At 36.2% G+C, this 20,208-nt stretch overlaps 1 pseudogene; it reads left to right on the forward strand.

Moving 5' to 3' along the window:
• The first annotated feature begins 1,147 nt into the window (after nt 1–1,147).
• On the forward strand, nt 1,148–1,908 carry LOC119540684 (annotated as a pseudogene).
• The last annotated feature ends 18,300 nt before the right edge of the window (nt 1,909–20,208 follow it).

Consider the following 20,208-nt stretch of genomic DNA (forward strand, 5'->3'; position numbering starts at 1 on the left):
GTTACATGAAGTACATATAATTCATTTATTGAAAATCTCAACTCATCAACGATAAAACCATAAAATACTTACATTTTCCAAACAATACTTTCAACCATGTTCTATTAAATCCTTCTTTCTGTCCCTTAACAATATCCTGGTCAATTTCATAACTCTCTGGTCACTTTCAATTACTAAAAGTAAATCAATGTTCTTAGTCTATTTCTGGCCAGGATGGAATAACGGTGACCAGATTTATCCTCCCACCTAAAATTACAAGGTATACGAAACATCAGAATTGAAAACCCTGGATATCAGCCAAAGAAGAACAGTGGTCCCTGAGATATGGGAAACAAATGAGACAACCCATACAATGTCTCAATTTACTGCCTTGAGAGAATTTCCAGGTTGTGGCTTAAGCGAGGACAACTCAGAATCCCTGAGTTGAGATGGAGTTGGGAATCCAGGGAGAACAAGATGGCTAGACGTCTCTGGACAGAGAACCAGAAAGGAAAGAAGCACAGTGAGAGAGCTCTGGAGATCTACATAGGGCCCCCTTGAATACTCGGCTGAGTAATTATCAGTGCATGTGAATGAGTAAACTGCATGAGGACAGAAAAAAAAGTCACCAGAAAGGAATAGAGGTAACACTGCCAGCTTTCACATAGGGCTGGAATAATACCTGTTCTCACCAGCAAGAACAGAAACCACATGATTCACAGGGTGCAGGGTAAAGTACCTCAATAATAGGGAATAAGCCCCAAACTAAAGATGGCTCTGGTGCCACCTAATAAAGCTTTAAAGAAGGCCTAAAAGAATCAAATTGTTTGTAGACAACTTAACTGCCTCCCAGAACAAAGATCAAGAATATGTATAGGAATACAAAAATATCCAGCACCCAACAAGGTTAAATTTGCAATATTTAATATCTAATCAAAAGTTACCAGGTAGGTAAATAATCAGGAACATATGACCTGTAAGAAAGAGCTCCATCAGTCAATCCAAACTGACCCAAATCTAACACAGACATTAGAAATTATTTGACAAGGAAAGACATAAAACAGTTATTATAGCTGTATTCTGTATGTTAAAAATTAACTAGAAACATGGATGATATAAAAATCAGCTCTTTTTTTGTGGTGCCTCAGAGGTGATCGGCTGCTTCAGCATGAAGCTGAACATCTTCTTCCCAGCCACTGACTGCCAGAAGCTCATTGAAGTGGATGATGAATGCAAACTTCATACCTTTTATGAGAAGCATATGGCCACAGAGGTTGCTGCTGATGCTCTGGGCAATGAGTGGAAGGGTTATGTTGTCCAAATCAGTGGTGGAAACAACAAACAAGTTTTGTCCATGAAGCAGGGTGTCTTGACCCACGTTTGTGTCTGCCTCTTACTAAGAGGCATTCCTGTTATTGACCAAGGAGAACTGGAGAGAGAAAGTAAAAATCTGTTTGAGGTTGCATTGTAGATGCCAATCTGAGCATTCTCAATTTGGATATTGTAAAAAAAGGAGAAAAGGAAATTCCTGGACTGACAGATACTACCGTGCCTCATCACCCGGGAACTAAAGAGCTAGCAGAATCCACAAATTTTTCAATCCCTCTAAAGAAGATAATGTCTGCCAGTATGTGTGGGAAAGACCCTGAACAAAGAAGTAAGAAACCCAGGACTAAAGTGCCCAAGATTCAGGGTCTTGTTATTCCATGAATCCTGCAACAAAACATCAGAGTATTGCCCTGAAGAAACAGTGTAGTAAGCAAGATAAGGAAAAGGCACAGAATATGCTAAACTTGTGACCAAGAGAATGAAGAAGGCCAAAGAAAAACACCAGGAACAGATTGACAGAGGCTGTCCTCTCTAAGAGCTTCTCCCTGTAAGTCTGAGTTCTGTCAAAACTCACATTTTCTAAAAGTAACAAATAAATAAGTTCAGACATTTTTTAAAAATGATTGAAATCAAACTTCTAAAGATGAAAGCTACAATATATGAGATGAAACATACACCAGATGGGAATACCACCAGATTAGATATTGCAGAAGAAAAGACTGATGAACTTAAGTGAAAAGCAATAAGAATTATCAAAAATGAAACAGAGAAGAATTTGTTGTTTTTTTTTTTTTTTAATGAAAAGCATATCCATGAGCTGTGAACAACTACTAGTAGGCTAATAGATGTTTAGCTGAAGTTCCCAAAGGCACAGAAAGAAAATATTTAAAGAAATAATCACTGATTTTTTCTGAAACTTGATAAAAACTATAAACCCACAATATAAGAATCTTAACACACCTGAAGGACAAGACACATGGAAAAAGCTACAACCAGGCACAACATAATCATTTTGTCTAAAACTAGTGATTTAAAGAAATCTTAAAAGCAGCGAAATAAAGAGACATAACATGAACCAAGGAACAAAGATAAGAATGAGAGCAAATTTCTCATCAGAAACAGTGAAGCCAAAAGAGAGTAGAACAACATGTTTAACATACTGAAAGGAAAAATAAAACTCTTTACCTAGAATTCTATAATGAAATAAAATATATTTCAAAAACAAAGGCACAGGAGGCGGGACAACATGGCGGACTGGTGAGCTGTATGTTTTAGTTACTCCTCCAGGAAAGTAGGTAGAAAGCCAGGAACTGCGTGGACTGGACACCACAGAGCAATCTGATTTTGGGCATACTTCATACAACACTCATGAAAACGTGGAACTGCTGAGATCAGCGAAATCTGTAAGTTTTTGCGGCCAGGGGACCCGCACCCCTCCCTGCCAGGCTCAGTCCCGTGGGAGGAGGGGCTGTCAGCTCCGGGAAGGAGAAGGGAGAACTGCAGTGGCAGCCCTTATTGGAAACTCATTCTACTGATCCAAACTCCAACCATAGATAGACTGAGACAAGACACCAGAGAATCTGAGAGCAGCCAGCCCAGCAGAGAGGAGACAGGCATAGAAAAAAAACAACACGAAAAACTCCAAAATAAGAGCGGAGGATTTTTGGAGTTCTGGTGAACATAGAAGGGAAGGGCAGAGCTCAGGCCCTGAGGCGCATATGCAAATCCCGAAGAAAAGCTGATCTCTCTGCCCTGTGGACCTTTCCGTAATGGCCCTGGTTGCTTTGTCTCTTAGCATTACAATAACCCATTAGATCTCTGAGGAGGGCCGTTTTTTTTTTAATTTTTTTTTAATCCTTTTTTCTTTTTCTAAAACAATTACTCTAAGAACCCCAATACAGAAAGCTTCAAAGACTTTCAATTTGGGCAGGTCAAGTCAAGAGCAGAACTAAGAGAGCTCTGAGACAAAAGGCAATAATCCAGTGGCTGAGAAAATTCACTAAACACCACAACTTCCCAAGAAAAGGGGAGTGTCCGCTCACAGCCACCATCCTGGTGGACAGGAAACACTCCTGCCCATCGCCAGCCCCATAGCCCAGAGCTGCCCCAGACAACCCAGTGTGACGGAAGGGCTTCAAATAACAGGCACACACCACAAAACTGGGCATGGACATTAGCCTTCCCTGCAACCTCAGCTGATTGTCCCAGAGTTGGGAAGGTGGAGCAGTGTGAATTAACAAAGCCCCATTCAGCCATCATTTCAGCAGACTGGGAGCCTCCCTACACAGCCCAGCAGCCCAGAACTGCCCTAGGGGGACGGCACTCACCTGTGACATAGCACAGTCATCCCTCAACAGAGGACCCGGGGTGCACAGCCTGGAAGAGGGGCCCACTTGCAAGTCTCAGGAGCCATACGCCAATACCAAGGACTTGTGGGTCAGTGGCAGAGACAAACTGTGGCAGGACTGAAATGAAGGATTAGACTATTGCAGCAGCTTTAAAACTCTAGGATCACCAGGGAGATTTGATTGTTAGGGCCACCCCCCCACCCCTGACTGCCCAGAAACACGCCCCATATACAGGGCAGGCAACACCAACTACACACGCAAGCTTGGTACACCAATTGGACCCCACAAGACTCACTCCCCCACTCACCAAAAAGGCTAAGCAGGGGAGAATTGGCTTGTGGAGAACGGGTGGCTCGTGGACGCCACCTGCTGGTTAGTTAGAGAAAGTGTACCCCATGAAGGTGTAGATCTGATAAATTGGAGATAAGGACTTCAATTGGTTTACAAATCCTAAAAGAACCCTATCAAGTTCAGCAAATGCCACGAGGCCAAAAACAACAGAAAATTATAAAGCATATGAAAAAACCAGACGATATGGATAACCCAAGCCCAAGCACCCAAATCAAAAGATCAGAAGAGACACAAAACCTAGAGCAGCTACTCAAAGAACTAAAGATGAACAATGAGACCATAGTACGGGATACAAAGGAAATTAAGAAGACCCTAGAAGAGCATAAAGAAGACATTGCAAGACTAAATAAAAAAATGGATGATCTTATGGAAATTAAAGAAACTGTTGACCAAATTAAAAAGATCCTGGACACTCACAGTACAAGACTAGAGGAAGTTGAACAACGAATCAGTGACCTGGAAGATGACAGAATGGAAAATGAAAGCATAAAAGAAAGAATGGGGAAAAACATTGAAAAAATCAAAATGGACCTCAGGGATATGATAGATAATATGAAATGTCCGAATATAAGACTCATTGGTGTCCCAGAAGGGGAAGAAAAGGGTAAAGGTCTAGGAAGAGTATTCAAAGAAATTGTTGGGGAAAACTTCCCAAATCTTCTAAACAACATAAATACACAAGTCATAAATGCTCAGCGAACTCCAAATAGAATAAATCCAAATAAACCCACTCCGAGACATATACTGATCACACTGTCAAATGCAGAAGAGAAGGAGCAAGTTCTGAAAGCAGGAAGAGAAAAGCAATTCACCACATACAAAGGAAACAGCATAAGAATAAGTAGTGACTACTCAGCAGCCACCATGGAGGCGAGAAGGCAGTGGCACGATATATTTAAAATTCTGAGTGAGAAAAATTTACAGCCAAGAATACTTTATCCAGCAAAGCTCTCCTTCAAATTTGAGGGAGAGCTTAAATTTTTCACAGACAAACAAATGCTGAGAGAATTTGCTAACAAGAGACCTGCCCTACTGGAGATACTAAAGGGAGCCCTACAGACAGAGAAACAAAGAAAGGACAGAGAGACTTGGAGAAAGGTTCAGTACTAAAGAGATTCGGTATGGGTACAATAAAGGATATTAATAGACATAGGGGAAAAATATTACAAACATAAACCAAAGGATAAGATGGCTGATTCGAGAAATGCCTTCACGGTTTTAACGTTGAATGTAAATGGATTAAACTCCCCAATTAAAAGATATAGATTCGCAGAATGGATCAAAAAAAATGAACCATCAATATGTTGCATGAAAGAGACTCATCTTAGACACAGGGACACAAAGAAACTGAAAGTGAAAGCATGGAAAAAAATATTTCATGCAAGCTACAGCCAAAAGAAAGCAGGTGTAGCAATATTAATCTCAGATAAAATAGACTTCAAATGCAGGGATGTTTTGAGAGACAAAGAAGGCCACTACGTACTAATAAAAGGGGCAATTCAGCAAGAAGAAATAACAATCGTAAATGTCTATGCACCCAATCAAGGTGCCACAAAATACATGAGAGAAACACTGGAAAAACTAAAGGAAGCAATTGATGTTTCCACAATAATTGTGGGAGACTTCAACACATCACTCTCTCCTATAGATAGATCAACCAGACAGAAGACCAATAAGGAAATTGAAAACCTAAACAATCTGATAAATGAATTAGATTTAACAGACATCTACAGGACATTACATCCCAAATCACCAGGATACACATACTTTTCTAGTGCTCACGGAACTTTCTCCAGAATAGATCATATGCTGGGACATAAAACAAGCCTCAATAAATTTAAAAAGATTGAAATTATTCAAAGCACATTCTCTGACCACAATGGAATACAATTAGAAGTCAATAACCATCAGAGACTTAGAAAATTCACAAATACCTGGAGGTTAAACAACACACTCCTAAACAATCAGTGGGTTAAAGAAGAAATAGCAAGAGAAATTGCTAAATATATAGAGACGAATGAAAATGAGAACACAACATACCAAAACCTATGGGATGCAGCAAAAGCAGTGCTGAGGGGGAAATTTATAGCACTAAACGCATATATTAAAAAGGAAGAAAGAGCCAAAATCAAAGAACTAATGGATCAACTGAAGAAGCTAGAAAATGAACAGCAAACCAATCCTAAACCAAGTAGAAGAAAAGAAATAACAAGGATTAAAGCAGAAATAAATGACATAGAGAACAAAAAAACAATAGAGAGGATAAATATCACCAAAAGTTGGTTCTTTGAGAAGATCAACAAGATTGACAAGCCCCTAGCTAGACTGACAAAATCAAAAAGAGAGAAGACCCATATAAACAAAATAATGAATGAAAAAGATGACATAACTGCAGATCCTGAAGAAATTTAAAAAACTATAAGAGGATATTATGAACAACTGTATGGCAACAAACTGGATAACGTAGAAGAAATGGACAATTTCCTGGAAACATATGAACAACCTAGACTGACCAGAGAAGAAAAAGAAGACCTTAACCAACCCATCACAAGCAAAGAGATCCAATCAGTCATCAAAAATCTTCCCACAAATAAATGCCCAGGGCCAGATGGCTTCACAGGGGAATTCTACCAAACTTTCCAGAAAGAACTGACACCAATCTTACTCAAACTCTTTCAAAACATTGAAGAAAATGGAACACTACCTAACTCATTTTATGAAGCTAACATCAATCTAATACCAAAACCAGGCAAAGATGCTACAAAAAAGGAAAACTACCGGCCAATCTCCCTAATGAATATAGATGCAAAAATCCTCAACAAAATACTTGCAAATCGAATCCAAAGACACATTAAAAAAATCATACACCATGACCAAGTGGGGTTCATTCCAGGCATGCAAGGATGGTTCAACATAAGAAAATCAATCAATGTATTACAACACATTAACAAGTCAAAAGGGAAAAATCAATTGATCATCTCAATAGATGCTGAAAAAGCATTTGACAAAATCCAACATCCGTTTTTGATAAAAACACTTCAAAAGGTAGGAATTGAAGGAAACTTCCTCAACATGATAAAGAGCATATATGAAAAACCCACAGCCAGCATAGTACTCAACGGTGAGAGACTGAAAGCCTTCCCTCTAAGATCAGGAACAAGACAAGGATGCCCGCTGTCACCACTGTTATTCAACATTGTGCTGGAAGTGCTAGCCAGGGCAATCCGGCAAGACAAAGAAATAAAAGGCATCCAAATTGGAAAAGAAGAAGTAAAACTGTCATTGTTTGCAAATGATATGATCTTATATCTAGAAAACCCTGAGAAATCGACGATACAGCTACTAGAGCTAATAAACAAATTTAGCAAAGTAGCGGGATACAAGCTTAATGCACATAAGTCAGTAATGTTTCTATATGCTAGAAATGAACAAACTGAAGAGACACTCAAGAAAAAGATACCATTTTCAATAGCAACTAAAAAAATCAAGTACCTAGGAATCAACTTAACCAAAGATGTAAAAGACCTATACAAAGAAAACTACATAACTCTACTAAAAGAAATAGAAGGGGACCTTAAAAGATGGAAAAATATTCCATGTTCATGGATAAGAAGGCTAAATGTCATTAAGATGTCAATTCTACCCAAACTCATCTACAGATTCAATGCAATCCCAATCAAAATTCCAACAACCTACTTTGCAGACTTGGAAAAGCTAGTTATCAAATTTATTTGGAAAGGGAAGATGCCTCGAATTGCTAAAGACACTCTAAAAAAGAAAAATGAAGTGGGAGGACTTACACTCCCTGACTTTGAAGCTTATTATAAAGCCACAGTTGCCAAAACAGCATGGTACTGGCACAAAGATAGACATATAGATCAATGGAATCAAATTGAGAATTCAGAGATAGACCCTCAGATCTATGGCCGACTGATCTTTGATAAGGCCCCCAAAGTCACTGAACTGAGTCATAATGGTCTTTTCAACAAATGGGGCTGGGAGAGTTGGATATCCATATCCAAAAGAATGAAAGAGGACCCCTACCTCACCCCCTACACAAAAATTAACTCAAAATGGACCAAAGATCTCAATATAAAAGAAAGTACCATAAAACTCCTAGAAGATAATGTAGGAAAACATCTTCAAGACCTTGTATTAGGCGGCCACTTCCTAGACTTTACACCCAAAGCACAAGCAACAAAAGAGAAAATAGATAAATGGGAACTCCTCAAGCTTAGAAGTTTCTGCACCTCAAAGGAATTTCTCAAAAAGGTAAAGAGGCAGCCAACTCAATGGGAAAAAGTTTTTGGAAACCATGTATCTGACAAAAGACTGATATCTTGCATATATAAAGAAATCCTACAACTCAATGACAATAGTACAGACAGCCCAATTATAAAATGGGCAAAAGATATGAAAAGACAGTTCTCTGAAGAGGAAATACAAATGGCCAAGAAACACATGAAAAAATGTTCAGCTTCACTAGCTATTAGAGAGATGCAAATTAAGACCACAATGAGATACCATCTAACACCGGTTAGAATGGCTGCCATTAAACAAACAGGAAACTACAAATGCTGGAGGGGATGTGGAGAAATTGGAACTCTTATTCATTGTTGGTGGGACTGTATAATGGTTCAGCCACTCTGGAAGTCAGTCTGGCAGTTCCTTAGAAAACTAGATATAAAGTTACCATTCGATCCAGCGATTGCACTTCTCGGTATATACCCGGAAGATCGGAAAGCAGTGACACGAACAGATATCTGCACGCCAATGTTCATAGCAGCATTATTCACAATTGCCAAGAGATGGAAACAACCCAAATGTCCTTCAACAGATGAGTGGATAAAGAAAATGTGGTATATACACACGATGGAATACTACACGGCAGTAAGAAGGAATGATCTCGTGAAACATATGACAACATGGATGAACCTTGAAGACATAATGCTGAGCGAAATAAGCCAGGCACAAAAAGAGAAATATTATATGCTACCACTAATGTGAACTTTGAAAAATGTAAAACAAATGGTTTATAATGTAGAATGTAGGGGAACTAGCAGTAGAGAGCAATTAAGGAAAGGGGAACAATAATCCAAGAAGAACAGATAAGCTATTTAACGTTCTGGGGATGCCCAGGAATGACTATGGTCTGTTAATTTTCGATGGATATAGTAGGAACAAGTTCACAGAAATGTTGCTATATTATGTAACTTTCTTGGGGTAAAGTAGGAACATGTTGGAAGTTAAGCAGTTATCTTAGGTTAGTTGTCTTTTTCTTACTCCCTTGTTATGGTCTCTTTGAAATGTTCTTTTATTGTATGTTTGTTTTCTTTTTAACTTTTTTTTCATACAGTTGATTTAAAAAAGAAGGGAAAGTTAAAAAAAAAAAAAAAGAAAGAAAAACAAGGAAAAATAGATGTAGTGCCCCCTTGAGGAGCCTGTGGAGAATGCAGGGGTATTAGCCTACCCCACCTCGATGGTTGCTAACATGACCACAGACATAGGGGACTGGTGGTTGGATGGGTTGAGCCCTCTACCATAAGTTTTACCCTTGGGAAGACGGTTGCTGCAAAGGAGAGGCTAGGCCTCCCTGTGGTTGTGCCTAAGAGCTTCCTCCCGAATGCCTCTTTGTTGCTCAGATGTGGCCCTCTCTCTCTGGCTAAGCCAACTTGAAAGGTGAAATCACTGCCCTCCCCACTACGTGGGATCAGACACCCAGGGGACTGAATCTCCCTGGCAACGTGGAATATGACTCCCGGGGAGGAATGTAGACCCGGCATCGTGGGACGGAGAACGTCTTCTTGACCAAAAGGGGGATGTGAAAGGAAATGAAATAAGCTTCAGTGGCAGAGAGATTCCAAAAGGAGCCGAGAGGCCACTCTGGTGGGCACTCTTACGCACACTTTAGACAACCCTTTTTAGGTTCTAAAGAATTGGGGTAGCTGGTGGTGGATACCTGAAACTATCAAACTACAACCCAGAACCCATGAATCTCGAAGACAGTTGTATAAAAATGTAGCTTATGAGGGGTGACAATGGGATTGGGAAAGTCATAAGGACCACACTCCACTTTGTCTAGTTTATGGATGGATGAGTAGAAAAATAGGGGAAGGAAACAAACAGACAAAGGTACCCAGTGTTCTTTTTTACTTCAATTGCTCTTTTTCACTCTAATTATTATTCTTGTTATTTTTGTGTGTGTGCTAATGAAGGTGTCAGGGATTGATTTAGGTGATGAATGTACAACTATGTAATGGTACTGTAAACAATCGAAAGTACGATTTGTTTTGTATGAATGCATGGTATGTGAATATATCTCAATACAATGAAGATTAAAAAAAACAAAAAAAAACAAAGGCACAATAAAGGCTTTTTAAAAACATACAAAAGCTGAAAGAATTTGTCATCAACAGACCTCACGACAAGAGATATTAAAGGAAGTTCTTCAGGTAGAAGGAAAATGATCCCAGATGGAAATATGACTCTACACAAAGGAATGAAGAGCAACAGAATTTTAACTACATGGGTAAATATATAAGTTTTTTTTCCTTATTACTTAAATCTCTTAGAAAGGCAATTGACAGTCCAAAAACAAACAAACAAACAAAAAAATGTGGTATGGGAAGCACAACATGTAGATATAAAGTGATGAAATGAGCACAAAAATTGAGAGGGAAGAAACGGAATCTTGGAATGTTCTCATTCCATAAAAGAAGTGAAACAATATCACTTTAAGTAGACTGTGATAAATTAAAAATGTATATAAAATGTGTGTGTGTGCATATATATATAATGTAAAAGTCACTAAAGCAACCACTAAATTGACAAAATAGAGTTGTAGCTGAAAAAAGCAAACAAAGGAAATAAAATGGAATCATAAAACTAAAAGAAGAAAGGGGGAACAAGGAATATATGGGACAAGTAGAAAACAAATAGCAAGATGAGAGAATTAAACTTAATCACATTAATATTCACATTAAATGTAAATGGTCTAAATGCCCCCAATTAAAAACCAAATATTTTCCAATTGGATAATGAAGCAAGATCTAACTACATGCTGCCTACAAGAAATACACTTAAAATATTAAACACAAATAGGATTAAAATATAAAGGATAAATAAAAGATATACCATGCTAACACTAATCAAAAGAAATCTGGAGTGGCTATATTGATACCAGAAAAATTGAATTTCAGGGATAAAGAAAGTAATTTCATAATGATAAAGGGGTCAATTCATCAAAAGGACATAAAAACACAATTTAGGAAAGGAAAGTGGTCTCAGACCAATGACCTAAGCTGAGGGGAAGAGCAAATAAAACCCATAGTAAACAGAAAAAAGGAAATATAAAGATAAGAATGAGGATCAATGAAATAGAAAACAAACTTATAGAAATAGCAATGAACTCGTTAATGGCCATTAAAATATTTCCTGAAAGAATGAATGGAACTGGAACTATGTTTGCAATGGAATTTGCCTCAGTGTAAGATTTGGGAGTGGACATATATATATTTATAAACCTGTGGGTTTCGATCAGTGACTTAAATATTAGCTACTGTGCCAGTTTGAATGTATTATGTCTCCCAGAAAAAGCCATATTCTTTGATGCAATCTTCTGGGGCAGGCATATTGTTGGGGATTAAATTGGAATGTTTGGATTAGGTTGCTTAGTTTGCTAATGCTGCCGGAATGCAAAACACCAGAGATGGATTGGCTTTTATAAGAGGGGGGTTATTTAGTTAAAAAGTTACTGTCTTAAGGCCATGAAGTGTCCAAGGTAAGTCATCAACAATCGGGTGCCTTCGCTGGGGGATGGCCAATGGTGTCCGGAAAACCTCTGTTAGCTGGAAAGGTGTGTGGCTGCCATCTGCTCCGAAGTTCTGGTTTCGAAATGGCTTTCTCCCAGGACATTCCTCTCTAGGCTGCAGTTCCTCAAAAAAGTCACTCTTAGTTGCTCTTGGGGTGTTTGTCCTCTCTTAGGAAATTCGCCCCACCCAACTGTGGGTGATAACTCTGATTGTACAGTTTCCATGGAGGTGTGGCCCCACCCATTCAGCATGGGGCTTAATGAGTTTACTAGGGCACTATATAAGCTCAGACAGAAGGAGCGAGCTTGCTACAGCCAAGAGGGACACTTTGAAGAATGCACAGGAGCTGAGAGAAGAGCTGCAGATGAGAGACAGTTTGAAGACGGCTGTTGAAAGCAGATTTTGGTCTGGAGTAGGTAAGAGAGGAAAAATGCCCCAAGAGCAATTGAGAGTGACATTTTGAGCAGGAGCTGTGGCCTAGAGAGCAACATCCTGGGAGGAAGCCAATTTGAAACCAGAACTCTGGAACAGATGCCAGCCACATGCCTTCCCAGCTAACAGAGGTTTTCTGGACGCCATTGGCCATCCTCCAGTGAAGGTACCCGATTGTTGATGCATAACCTTGGACACTTTATGGCCTTAAGGCTGTAAGTTTGTAACCAAATAAAGTCCCTTTATAAAAGCCAATCCATTTCTTGTGTTTTGCATTCCAGCAGCATTAGCAAACTAGAACAGCTACTAATAATCTAATAAATATTCTAGTAAATCGAATTTATTCTAATAAATTTGTTATATTAGATCAGTGACTTAAAACCTTAAGTGGGCATTAAAATCATCTATGGAGCTTGTTAAAAATGGTTGTGCCTGGGCCCCACCGAGCACATTCTAATAAATTCCACTGAGCACATATTCCTTGACTAACAGCCAATCAAGAATGAGATCTACCTTTCAGTTTTGTCCCTCTCCTACATGTGCAGAGTCTTAATCATTCTAGTTTCCAGAAACTTGACCTTCATCCCAAAGGCCCATTTCTCTTTCCTGTTTCTCCTCCCAAACTTTCCAGGGGTCCCAAGAAAAATAAAATTCCTGAGGCCCTGCTCAAATATTCCAGAGTGACTTAAGTAGCAATGTAAATTTAGCCCCACAGTTGTTCAAGACTATTTGTGGCTTAGATATAAGCTGAAATCCTATATGTTTGAAACTATTGTATGTTATAAGAAATTGAAAGGCAAATACTTGGAGTAGGGGGAGAAAAAACCCGTCACCTACTGGAAGTCCAAATGGAGAGCTATTTCCATTCCCTAACACATGGGAGTGAACTGTTCAATCATTATTGAGATTGGGGACCAAATCACATTTTAAAAATCTGGTTGAAATGGTGACACTAGATTTCAGGTACTTGGAGGTTCCTTACACTATTTTCTCTACTTTTGAATATGTTTGAATATATCCATAATAAAAAGTCCATAAGGAAACAATATGAGGTATACGAAGACATCATGTGTATGTGTGTTCATCCCAGCATTACTTTAAATAGCAAAAAGTTTTTAAAAAATCTAATTGGGTTCATTAGTACTACACAGTCATTCAAATATGTAGTAGAATTATATTTAATAACAGGAAATGTTTATTATATATTTCTAAGTTGTAAAAAAATCTGATTCCTAATTGGGATTCCATCTAGGCAAAAACTATACTTATAAATATAATATAGCAGAGATGATGACTGGTTTTATTCTCTCTGGAAGAAGAATGATTTATTTTAATATTTTAATATTTTCTTCATCTTCTGTATTTGCTACAACAAATATGCTTTCTTTATGTACTCATTAAAAAAGTCAATAATAAATGCTAGTTTCTATGGCTTAGAAAAGCTTCTGCTTCTGGCTATAAGGTATTCACTTAGAGAAAAGCAACTCTCCCACTAAGAATAACAAGAAAAGCTTGTAAAAATACAAAAAAAAAAAAAAAAATCTGATTGAATGCATCATAATGTGACCAAGGCAGCCAGGACTTAAGAAGCTTAGATCACAGAAGGAAAGGAAACTCACTGAGGTGAATCTGACATTCTGCAATGCTTTTCACTTCAAAACATTGACTAATTTTTAAGTAATGTGGGCAGGGAGGCTCAGATGCTGAGCAAAAAGTGGATACTAAGAGAGAGAAACTGAATGGAGCTTTCAGCAGTCTCAAACAGCTGAAAAGACATAATTGGAATTTAGTTTACCAAGGTGGTCAGGACTTGATGGGACCAAGATCCTATGGAGAAGGTGTGCTCAGAAAAGGGAACTTGGCTTTATGAGCAAAATTTCTACTTGAGACATTTGCTGATTCCTAAGGGGTACCAAGCCTAGTATCAACCAAGAATGCCTGCTAACAGACTGAAAATCTAAGCAAAACTACTGACAATCTCTTTGTGTTGAGCAGATAAAACTGGAGTTAGCCTGTTTATTTGGAGGGATACTGATAAACATCTCAGAGCTTCGGAAGGAGTCCCAGAGAAATTATAATGGAATAGCAGTAGATCAGGTCTTAAAATGGCTGAAATCAAGCTTTGAATCAGTTAAAGCCATGATTGAATTAAAGTGATCTGCTCTTCTCCAGATAAAAATAATCATCCAGAGCCTCTACAGTTTTTATACACAATGTCTAATATTCAATTAAAAATGCCCAGGCACACCAAGAGAAAAGAACAAAGACTAAGCAGATGATAGAAACAGACTTACAAGGTTAAAGGTATTGGAGTTATTAATAGGGTATTTAAAATAAAATAATATTTGTATGTTCAATAAATTGATAACAGGGTGGAGAATTTTATCAGAGAACTAGAATCAACAAGTATAAATGAAAATTTTAGAACTGAAAAACAAATGAACTGAAATTAAGAATACGATAAAATGAAAAGCAAATTAGACCAAGTTGAATAGAAAATTCATTACCTGCAATATAGATAAGGTCTAAGTTTAACTTATGTATTTAGGGTTCCAGAAAATGAAAGAGAGATAATGGGGCAGAAGCAACAGTTGAAAAGACTATGGGCAAAAATTTTCCAAAACTGATGAAAGATATCAAGCCACAGACTCAAGAATCATAAAGAACTCCAATAACTTCAAGGAAAACCATTTCTAGGCATATTATAGGAAAAACAAGGACAGAGAGAAAAACCTTAAAACAGTCAGAGAAAAAAGACACTTTACACTCAAAGAGTAAAGGAGTGTTAACAGCAGATGATGTCACATCAGAAATGATGAAAGCTAGAAAACCAAGGAAGGACAGCTTCATCCTTACATGCAGAAATAAAATACCTGTTAAACTGAAATTCTATTCTTAGTAAAAATACACTTAAAAGTAAAGAAAAATTTGTTTCAAATACTTATAGACTGTTGTGCGCAGATTTGGATAAAAAGGAAAACTAGAAGGAGTTCTTTAGGTAGAAGGAATATGAATGTACGGAGAGTCACAGACATTCAGGAAAAAATAGGGTAAATATGTGGCTAGAACTAAATTAATATTGTCCTAAAAACAATAATAAAAATGTCTTGTGGATTTTAAAATGTAGGGAGAATTTAAATATATTACAAAAATAGCACAAAACAGACAAGAGAGAGGTAAATGGAGTTAAAGCATTCCTAGGTATTAGCATTGTCCAGGAAGTGGCAAAAATACTGATTTATGCTGAACTGTAATACATCAAGTATGTATATTTTAATTTCAAAGAAAATAATGAAAAATAATTGAAGTTGTAAATAGTCTAATAAAAACTAAGTGGTTAATTTTAAAATGGCAAAAAGTGAGAGGAAAAGAAACATAATGCAGGTAAGACAGATACTAAACAGAAAGCAAGATAATAGATTGAAAACCAAATATATCAATAATGATGTTATGTCTAAAAGGTCTAAATACCCTAATAAAAGATAAACATTATAAGACCAGAAAGAAAAAAAAAGAACTTTATGCTCTTTACAAGAATCATCCCTTAAATATAAGATCACATACAGGTTGATACATAAAGATACACAATTGGTGGAGACTGCAGCAGGCTCATACTGCCTCATGGGAACCAATGGTTAAAATTTCAGGAATTCTGTGAGAATTTCACTTTGGAATCTTGAAATCAGCCATGATGAAAGTAGTTACACCATGGAAATTGGCAAACACCACAAATCAGTACCTCCCTGTTACCCGCTGGTTATTATACATTTACAGCACACCATGGTATACAATGCAAAACTAACTAAAAGAAAGCTTGTGTAGTTATTTTTAAATCAGATGAAATAGACTTTAAGGCAAAAAGACATTACTAGATATCATGAGGGACATTTCAGAGTGCCAAAAACTCAATCCTGCAAAGCAAAGCAAAAAAAGCTGTCTGTTGTGTTGAAAAAAAAAAATTAAGAAAAAGTGGAGAATATTAAAAGACATTTTTAGCAAATGCATACTGACTTGAATAAGAAGTTTACTTTCAACCATTAAAATACAATTGATAAATTAGTCACTTGAAATCAGAATTGAATGTCCAGTAAAAGTTTTTAAACAATTTTCAACAGGATCCAAGCTTGTAACTTAGGCCAGTTCTAAAACAGTTTGGGTTCTTACATGAAAAAGAAAAATTTTAGATAAAGAGATGAAAAAATAAATTATTTCAGATATGAAAATTTTGTTAGAAAATTATGAGGAAAGTGTAAAAAAATTATATTTTACAAACAGCAGATGAACTTTCTTTAAGCTACCAAACTGTTGCCCATGGAATATAAGACCTTTCTGAAAATGTCAAAGACCAATATATTGAATTTGTTTAAAACTATAAGCGCTTTCCTTTAGCCTTAAATGAATTGTGCAATATAAGAGACCCCTGTTCAATTAATACTTTGGGTATGTTTTGTCTCAAAGGACTTTTAAATTTACAAAGAAATGTTGTCAATTCACAGCCTAAATATTTACCGTGCATTTATATTTGAACTTGTGACATAGATATCCTTAAATCTTTTACATCTGTCAAAGAAGAATTTCAGCTAGATAGTAAAAATATTTTCTATTAACTATTAATGACATTCCAGTTATAGTAGGTCAAAAATCTGGATTTACTGAAATTTTAAAACAAGAAACTCGTATTTCCCTCATTACTTTATTCCACTGTGTGATACATATTGAAAATTTGTGCTCCTCTTCCTGAAGCAATCTCTATGAAAAGTGTCAGGAATACAGTTGTTAAAATCATTTTGTATATAGATGCAAATGCTATGAATCATCAATAACTTTATGGAACTATTGAAAAAAATAGGAGACAATGAATCTAATTATCTTATGTTCTCTGCCAATGTTCACTGGTTGAGTTGTGGAAGAGTTTCACAAATATCTATTGTATTGTTAACTCCAAATCAAGATTTTCTTGAAATGAAAGGAATGCTTGCCAAATATTCAATAATCAAAAACAACAAAAAAATGCCAGTTTCATTTATGTTTTTTCACTGATCACACTGCATTTGAATGTGCAAAATTTGAAGCTCTAAGAAAACACTTATTTAAACCCAGCTAAATAGGTATGAAAAATTATGTTGGCATTAAATCCTTTCATAATACAAGTTAATAATAATAATATTAACATATTTTTGTAAAATGAATTAACATGCAGAAAATTTTAATTATAATTGATAATCATATCAATTGGCTGCAAATGCTACAAGAAACATTTGAATAATGCTTCTTTATTGATAGGGATAAATTTAGAGTTGCTTTTCCATTTTCACATTTCAAATACCTATTTTAAATAGACGTTAATACTGAGTTGGCACAAGAATTAGTAAATTTATTTAACTTGGACAGAGGTAGTTTTGAAAATAATATGCTTTTGCTTCAAAGTCAGACAAATTCTAAAATAGGTAAGTCATTTTTGTCAATGTGGATGTAAATATTAAAGTAAAATGAATTTTGGGTACTTAATTCAACTATTGAAAAACTTTTAAGTATGGCTAGAGACACTTGGATATGTGTGACTCTACTTTTTTAATGGTAAATTTTATGAAATCTAAATACAGATCAAAATTTAGCACAGAATTGACATGTGGTGTACTGTAAAATATACATCAGACATTGAAGGCTTAATATGAAAAAAATTTTCATTAATTTTATATTAATTACATGTTGAAATGATAATATTTTGGGCATATTGGGTTAAAGAAAATATATGATTAAAATTAATTTCACCTGTTTCTTTTAGTTTTTATTTGGCTACTAGTAAACTTAAAATATGAATTATATATATGGATTGCATTATATTTCTATTAGACAGTGCTCATATGGAAAGTTTGAACAGCAAGAATGATCAACTTGATCTAATTGACATATATAGAACACTGCACTCAACAACTGCAGAATATACATTTTTTTAAATGTGCAAGTAGAACATTTACGAAACTGACCATATGCTGGGCTCTTTAATAATTTTCAAAGGATTGAAATTACCCAAAGTGTGTTCTAAAGCATATGAAGATATTTACTATACATTTATTATATTGATAAATAACAGAAGCAAAAAAATGCTTAATGACAACATATTAATCAAGCAAATAATGATGTGCCAGATGGATATATAATATACAATCATTAAAACGGAAAGTAAAATGGATACAAAACTACTTGGGAGAAACAAATAATACATAAAAACCTAGAACTCAAAATTATAATCAGATCTACAAATGTGTAAACCTTACGTATTTTAAAGATAAATATACAAAATGACTTTAGAGGATATTTTAGATACTATTTTCAGTAAAATTGTTAAAGACTTATTTTTTAAATTTGCATTTCATTAGCTTGTATAAATGAGTTCTTGTTCTAATTGTATTCCTGAGTAATGACAATAACAAAAATTTGAAAGTCTAAATAGCATCTCTACAGTAGCACTGTAATTTGAATTTTCAAAATAGATTTCTTTAAGGCTCAACTTAATTTCCAATTCACAATGGCGGGACTTCTGAAATTATCATTGAGTGTTTACCCACAATAGAAATTTCTAACACTGGACTATAATAGAAGGATTTGCTTTGTAAGAAATCCATTAACAAAGTAATCATTACAATTCATAAATGGATAAAATATATTTTCTGTGATTTCTGGGCCAATTGAGATAGTTGGAACAAAAGGCTTGCTTGTGTGGAGATTTTGTTTGTTTGTTTTGTTTTGTTGGCTTATTTTTTTGCTCATTATTAAATAAAATAGAAGCCACTTTAAAAAACAAAACTGAACCATTCAGGTTCATTTAGGTTCAATACATGCAGAAATAGGATCGGAAACAAGCCATTATAGAAACTGACACTTTCTGTTATATTTGGACGTTCAGTACTGTCTTGCAGGACTAAAAATGTGTGAATATTGTCCCCCAGTTGACTGATTTAGAAGAGCTGTGCTCTACAAAGTCCCTAGTAGCCTAAACTTTTAATTGGATGCTAAAAATAAATATCAGTTGCAGTAATCAGGAAGTTCAATATGATAAGCAAAAAGGATAATAAGCACGGAGACTTTGGAAAGCTATATTTATTTAAAGGAAAAAGACTAAATTGGCTTACTAGGAAAAGTAAAGTGAGTTAACAGTAAACTCTTCCCCAGAGCACCAGCTTTCAATTAAACACACTGGAAGAGTCTTTGTAGCAAGAACCAGGGAACACTTTTATTCTCTCCAAAGTGTCTGTGCCCTCTATAACTTCAGTATGGTGAAGAACACTAATTGCTCTGTGTGCTGGATTGAATCTGTTATGTACCCCATAAAAGACTATGCTCTTTTAATTCCCTCTTGAGAGAGCAGGCCTATTGTGGGTGGGATCTGTTGATTAGATTATTTCCATGGAGATGTGACCCCAACCATTCAAGGTGGGTCTTAATTGGTTTCCTAGAGTCCTTAAGAGAGCTCAGGGAGACCCAGATACCTGGAGATGCAGTCAGAAAGACATTTGGAGATGCTAGTGAAGAGACAAAGCCCAGAGTTTTCCCCAGAGAAGCTAAGTGAGAACCCAAAGATGTTTAAAGAGAAAGCTACCAGAAGCAGAAGCTGAAAGCAACGCAACTGGGAGCAAAGGACCAGCAGACACCAGCCACGTGCTTTCCCAGGTGACAGAGGTGTTCCAGACACCATCAGCCTTTTTTCAGTGAAGATATCCTCTTGTTGATGCCTTAGTTTTGACACTTTTATGGCCTTAGAACTGTAAATTTCTAACCTAATAAATCCCCCTTATAAAAGCCAATTCATTTCTGGTATATTGCATTCTGGCAACTTCAGGAAACCGAAATACTTATTTTCTAAATTTCCCTCCATTTTGTCTTGCTATCTTACCAGTATTTTTCCTGACCTTATTTTTAATTAATTTATATTTTTATTTTATTGTCTTCTTTCTTTA

Source organism: Choloepus didactylus, chromosome 7, assembly GCF_015220235.1.
Source record: "Choloepus didactylus isolate mChoDid1 chromosome 7, mChoDid1.pri, whole genome shotgun sequence".
In the NCBI taxonomy this organism is placed as follows: Eukaryota; Metazoa; Chordata; class Mammalia; order Pilosa; family Megalonychidae; genus Choloepus; species Choloepus didactylus.